At 39.4% G+C, this 7,445-nt stretch overlaps 1 pseudogene; it reads left to right on the plus strand.

Annotated features, from left to right (window-relative positions):
* The first annotated feature begins 5,846 nt into the window (after positions 1 to 5,846).
* LOC129642250 (60S ribosomal protein L17-like) lies at positions 5,847 to 6,346 on the plus strand (annotated as a pseudogene).
* The last annotated feature ends 1,099 nt before the right edge of the window (positions 6,347 to 7,445 follow it).

Consider the following 7,445-nt stretch of genomic DNA (forward strand, 5'->3'; position numbering starts at 1 on the left):
TCACGCATGTTCCGCACTGTGCTTCTTCCCTGGTACTGGGCACTGTGTGGCAGGTACTTGCTGCTTCTACAGCAGTGGATGGAGATTCTGTGGTGGAGGCACTGAGAGGGCTCCACTATCAAACCTTTGGAGGAGGAGGGAGGGAGGGATAAGCTGGAGCCTAAGTTCTCTAGGAGCTGTTCCCCATTCTAGGGAGTTGTCCCTTGGGAAGGGAGGAGGCTGTGTAGCATGGTTGCTGAAATATGCACAGATAGCAGACCTGACTTCAGATAGGTCCACATTGGTTTTGTGACCTTAGGCAAGTACCTTATGTCCCTGAGGCTGTCTTATTGGTAAAATGGGAACAGTGATGGGTGGCAGGTGCCAGGGCTGCTGTGAGGAGTAAGGCCTGCTCCACACTGAGTGCTCAGTAAACCCTGGTCCAGTTCTAGGCACCTGACTTTGGCGGCTCCCATGCCTTGGCCTGGGGCTGGCGCTGCCACCTTTGTCCTGAGGCTGAGGAGGATGGGGCTGAAGAGCCAAGAGGAATGCCCAAGGGGGAAACTCATCACGTGTGATTGTTCTCTCTGGGAACCCTGAAATCAAATCGGTTAGGTGATCTAGGACACTGAGAATGACCCCTCAAAATATACATCCCCTCAACTACCAACTTCAGAGAAATGCAAAGGATCATAAAAGAATACTATGAACTGCATGTCAACAAATAGCTTAGATGAAATGAGCAAATTCCTAGAAATACCCAAGCTACCAAAACTGACTCAAGAAGAAAGAGAAAATCTGAATAGAACTGCAGGTCTAGAGATTGGACTTCCCTGGAGGTCCAGTGGTTAAGAATCCGCCTGGCAATGCAGGGGACACGGGTTCAATCCCTGGTCCAGGAAGATTCCACAAGCCGCAGGACAGCTAAGCTCATGCACCACAACGAATAAGCCCATGTGCCCTGGAGCCCATGCTCTGCAGCCAGAGAAGCCGCTGCAGTGAGAAGCCTGCAACGAGCTTCTGAAAAACGGCAACATCCACTTATGATAAAAATTCTCCAGAAAGTGGGCATTAGGGAGCCTACCTAAACACGATAAAGGACATCTACAAAAAATGCACAGCTAACATCATTCTCAATGGTGAAAAGTTGAGCATTTCCTCCAAGATCAGGAACAAGACAAGGATGTCTTGCCACTCATACAACATAGTTTTGGAAGTCCTAGCCACAGCAGTCAGAGAAGAAAAATAAAAGGAATTCAAACTGTAAAAAATAAAACTGTCCCTGTTTGCAGATGACATGATACTATATGTAGAAAATCCTAAAGATACTACCAGAAAACAGAGTATCAATAAAGTCAGTAAAGTTGCAGGATACAAAATTAATACAGAAATCTCTTACATTCCTATACACTAATGATGAAAGAACAGAGGGAGACATTAAGGAAACAATTTTGTTAACCATCACATCAAAAAATAAAATAATGCCATTTGCAGGAACATAAAAGAACTGAGAGATTCTCATACTAAGTGATGCAAGTCAAAGGAAGACAAGTATCATATGGTATCGCGTATATGTGGAATCTAAAAAGATGGTACAAATGAACTTACTTACAAAACAAAAATAGTCACAGATGTAGAAACGAACCTATGGTTACCAAAGGATGAAGGAGGTTGGCAGAGAGTAAAATTAGGAGATGTGTAGGGAGATCAACAAATACACAATACAACATACATAAAACATAATAAGGACCTACTGTACAGCACAGGGAACTCGACTCAGTATTCTGTCTTAACCTATATAAGAAAAGAATCTAAGAGTGGATATACATAATACATATGAATAATTCACTTTGCTGTATGCCAGAACTTATCAAGATATTATCAACTAACTTCAATAAAAATTAAAAGTATAAAATATTTCAGAATTTATAAATTGAAAGGACTGTACCCTGAAGCCTCTAAAAACATTGCTTAAATTAAAAGGACCTAAATAAATAGAAAACAACACATGTTTAAAGATTAGTATGCTTAATATTGGCCTTCCCTGGTAGCTCAGTTGGTAAAGAATCCACCTGTAATGCAGGAGACCCCAGTTCAATTCCTGGATTGGGAGATCCACTGGAGAAGGGATAGGCTACCCACTCCAGTATTCTTGGGCTTCCCTTGTGGCTCAGCTGGTAAAGAATCCGTCTGCAATGCGGGAGACCTGGGTTTGATCCCTGCATTCGGAAGAACTCCTGGAGAAGGGAAAGACTACCCAGTCCAGTATTCTGGCCTGGATAATTCCATGGACTGAATAGCCCATGGGGTCACGAAGAGTCAGACACAACTGAGTGACTTTCACAAACTCACTCATACTTAATATTGTTCAGATAATAGTATTTCCCAGAATAACATATAGATTAAATTCAATCCCTGTTAAATCTAAGAGTTTCTTTATTTTCCAGTTTGTATTTAAATTTTAAAAACATTTTGTGTTGGAGTATACTTTATTAACAATGTTGTGATAGATTCAGGTGGACAGCAAAGAGACTCAGCCATACATATCCATGTATCCATTCTCCCCCAAACTCCCCTCCCATCCAGGCTGCCAGATAATATTGAGCAGAGTTCCATGTGCTATATTGTAGGTTTTTATTGGTTATCCAATTTTAATTATAGCATTCCAAACTCCATACTATGGAACTATGTATATTCCAAACTCCATAACTATCCCTTCCCCCCATCCTTACCCTCCTCCCCGGCAAAAACAAGTACCTTCACTAAGTCTGTGAGTCTGTTTCTGTTTTGTAAGTTCATTAGTATCATTTCCTTTTAGATTCCACATATATGGTATGTCTACAACATTTCTCCTTCTCTGCCTTACTTCACTCGGTATGACTATCTCTAGGTTCATCCATGTTGCTGCAAATGGTATTATTCCATTTTTTAAAAAAGACTTTGAGTAGGACTCCATTACATAATATACCACATCTTCTTTATCCATTCCACTGCCAATGGACATTTAGGTGAACTCCATGTCTTAGTTATTGGAAACAGTGCTGCAGTGAATAGATCATTTTGGATCATGTTTTTCTCTGGATATATGTGTAGGAGTGAGACTGCTGGATCATATGACAGCTCTATTTTTAGTTTTTCAAAGAACCTCCATACTGTTCTCCATAGTTCAGAGTTACTTTATTTTGTTATTTTAAAAATGGGGAAAAATCCTAATATTCTTTGGAATTCCAAGGGACACCAAAGAGCCCAAAATCTTGCAAAACAGTGGTAATGCATTATTAGAATAGACTTACAGACCATGGGACAGATATGAGAATCCACAAACAAGACCTCACTTCTGTTTTCACTTGATTTCTGATAGAAGTGCTAAGACTGGTCCCTGGGCCAAGAACATTTCCAACAAATGACATTGCAAAACCTGGACCTCATGGGCAAAATCTTGAGGGTGGACCTGACCTCATACCATCCACAGAAGTTAATACAGGATGAGTCACAGCCTAAATTTTGGAGCTAACCTATAGATATGTAGAAAAATATCCGTGAACATCTCCACGACCTGGGCTTGTTCATAGTTCATTAAATATGATACCAAAGGCACAGGAAACAATCAAAAATAGATACACTTGCTTTCAAAAAAAATGCAAAACTTCCATGTGTCACAGGACATTCTCAAGAGAGTGAAAAGACAACCAAGAGAATGGCAGAAAATGTTTGCAACCCACAGGCTGCCTATGGGATTAATATCCAGAGTATATAGAAGATGTCGACAGCACAATTTAAAAATGTGAGACAGCAAGAGACACAGAGATAAAGAACAGACTTTTGGACTCTGGGAGAAGGTGAGGGTGGGATGATTTGAGAGAATAGCATTGAAACATGTGTATTACCATAGGTGAACTAGATCGCCAGTCCAGGTTCGATGCATGAGACAGGGCACTCGAGGCTGGTGCACTGGGACAATCCTGAGGGATGGCATGGGGGGGGAGGTGGGAGGGGGGTACACCCGTGGCTGATTCGTGTCGATGTATGGTGAAACCCACTACAATATTGTAAAGTAATTAGCCTCCAATTAAAATAAATAAATTTTATAAAAAAGAACATTTAAAAAATGAGCCAAAACCCAAACATTTCTCAAAAAAGATGTACAAATGGCCAAGAGCACATAAAAGATGCAGGATATAACTGATTATTAAAGAAATGGAAATCAAAACTATGAGATACAACCTCACACAGGTCAGAATGGCCATCACCAAAAAATCTATAAACAATAAATGCTGGAGAGGATGTGGAGAAAAGAGAACTCTCCTACACTCTTGGTGGGAATGTAAAATGGGTACAAGCGTGATGAAGAAGAATATACAGATTTCTTAAAAAACCATGTATAGAACTACCATATGAGCCAACAGTCCCACTCCAGGGCATATAGGCAGAGAAAACCATTATTTGAAAATATACGTGCACCCCAGGGGTCACTGCAGCACTGTTTACAGTAGCCAAGACACGGAAGCAACCTGTTTCTATAGACAGACAAATGGGTAAAGACGAAGGGGTACATATATACAATGGAGTATTACTCAGCCATGAAAATGAGCGAAATACTACCATTTGCAGCAACAAGGATGGACCAGGAAATTCTCATAGTCACTGATGTAAGTCAGACAAAAATGATAAATATCATATGATATCACTCATATGCAAAAGCTAAAAAGTTCATATAAATGAACTTACTTATAAAGTAGAAATAGAGTTACAGATATGGAAAATAAACCTACAGTTACCAGAGAGGAAAGGGAGGGGTGACCAGGAAGGATAAATTAGAAGACTGGGATCAACATATACACACTACTATATCTATAATAGATAACCAGTAAGACCTACTATAGCACAGGGAACTCTATTCAGTATTCTGCATTAATCCCTATGTGAAAAGAATCTAAAGCAGAGTGGCTATACGTATATGTCGAACTGATTCACTTTTCTGTATGCCTGAAACTGATGAACATTGTACACCAACTATACTCCAATAAAAATTTATAAATAACATAACATATTTCAGAATTCAATCAAGGAAGTGAAAGGCTTCTACCCTGAAAACTCTAAAACATTGCTTAAGGAGGACCTAAATAATTGGAATACAGTCCATGTTTAAATATTAGAACGCTTCAAATAACAATACTAGTCAGCCCAATATACAGATTCATTTCACTCCTATTCAATCTGAGAGCTCTCCCTCCTCAAATTGGGGGAAAAAATCCTAATATTCGTATGGAATTCCAAAGGACACAGAAGAGCCAAATTTATCTTGCAAAAGTGTGTTACTGCATTCAAATAGACATACAGACCATGGAATAGACTTGGAACACAGAAACAAACCCTCAGCCTAAGCTAAGAACACTGACGAAACATGGACACACATCATCATGATCTTGGCTTGGGTTTTGGGTCCTAAAATATGACACCAAAGGCATAGAAAACAATGAAAATTAGATTCACTGGTCCTCAGAAAAATGAAAAGCTGCTATTAGTCATGGAACATTATCATGAGAGTGAAAGGAAAACTATAAAATGGTAGAAAATGTTTGCAAACCATAGGCCTGTTATGGGTTTAAGATCCAGAATATATAGAGGATGCCAAGAACACAATCAATAGTGATCCAAAAACCTGAACAGACATTGCTCCTACCAAGACATACAAATGGCCAACAGCACGTGAAAAGATGCTCAACACCACCAATTATTAGTGAAAATTAGAACTACACTGAGATATCATATAGGTCAGAATGGCCATCATCATAAAATTTACAGAGTCTGAAGTCACCTCTAAAAATGGAGCACAATACACTTGTCCCAGAAAGCCCCACAAATCATGCAGATCAAGAGGTTCAAATCTTCGTGTTCACTTTAAGAACACTCGAGAAACCGCCCAGGCCATTAAGTGTATGCATATCTGAAAAGCCACCAAGTATCTGAAGGATGTCACAGTAAACAAGCGATGTGTGCCATTCCATCATTCCAGCGTGGAGCTGGTCGGTGTCCACAGGCCAAACAGTGGGGCTGGATGCAGGGCCAGTGGCCTGAGAAAAGTGCTGAGTTTTACTGCACATGCTCAGAAATGCAGAGTGCTGAACTTAAGGGCTTAGACGTAGGTTCTCTGGTTATTGAGCACATTCAGGTGAACAAAGCCCCCAGGAGGCGGTGCAGGACTTACAGACTCATGGTCAGATCCACCCACATGTGAATGCTCCCTGCCACACTGAGAAGGTGCTAACTGGAGAAGTACATTGCTCCTAAACCAGAAGAGGTTGTGCAGAAGAAAAAGATACCCCAGAAGAAACTGAAGAAATAAAAATTGATGGCCCAGGAATAAACGCAGCAAAAAATAAATGCATATAAAAGTAAAAACTACGAATAAATGTTGGAGAGGGTAATGAGGAAAGGGAACTCTCTTACACTAATGCTGGGAATGTAGGTAAGCACAACCATGATGGAGAAGAATATACAGTTTCCTTAAAAAAACAATATACAGAACTATTAATACCATAAGACCCAGCAATCCCACACCAGGGCATATATCCAGAGAAAATGGTTATTCAAAAAGATAGATGCACCCCAGGGCTCACTGCAGCACTGTTTACAATAGCCAAGACATGGAACCACTCTGTCAATCAGCAGACAAATGAGTGCAGATGAAGTGGTACATGTACACAATGGAGTATTGCTCAGTCATAAAAATGAACAAAATACTGGTATTTGCAGAAACATGGGTGGACGTAGAGATTCTCACAGCCAGTGATGTGAGTCAGACAGAAAATGACAAATATCGTATATCACTTATATGCAAAATCTGAAATGTTGCCATAAATGCAGTTATCAGTAAAACAGAAATAGAAACACAGATATAGAAAACACACCTATGGTTACCAGAGGGGAAAGTGAGGGGTGGCTGGAAGGGATAAATTAGGAGACTGGGATCAACATACACGTATTATTCTATATAAAGTAGATAACTAATAACGACCTACTCTACAGCACAGGGAACTCTATTCAGTATTCTGCATTAACCCCTGTGTGAAAAGAATCTAAAAGACAGTGGATATACAAATATATTTAACTGACTGATTTTGCTGTATGCCTAAAGCTGATATAACACTGAACACCAATGATACTACAATAAAAATTTAAACATAAATTAAAATATTTCAGAATTCAATCCAGGAGGTGAAATGGTTCAACCCTGAAAACTCTAAAACACTGCTTAAAGAAAACTTAAATAATTGGAAAACAACTCATGTTTAAATATTAGAATGCTTAGTAATGTTCAAATAAAAATACTATTCAGTAAAAATAGATACTCATTTCATTCCTATTCAATCTCAGAGTTTATTTTTTTCTGAATTGGGAAAAATAATATTCATATGGAATTTCAAGGACACCAAAGAGTCAAAATAGTCTTCCAGATGTGTGTT

Source organism: Bubalus kerabau, chromosome 1 (assembly GCF_029407905.1).
Source record: "Bubalus kerabau isolate K-KA32 ecotype Philippines breed swamp buffalo chromosome 1, PCC_UOA_SB_1v2, whole genome shotgun sequence".
Taxonomy (NCBI): domain Eukaryota; kingdom Metazoa; phylum Chordata; class Mammalia; order Artiodactyla; family Bovidae; genus Bubalus; species Bubalus kerabau.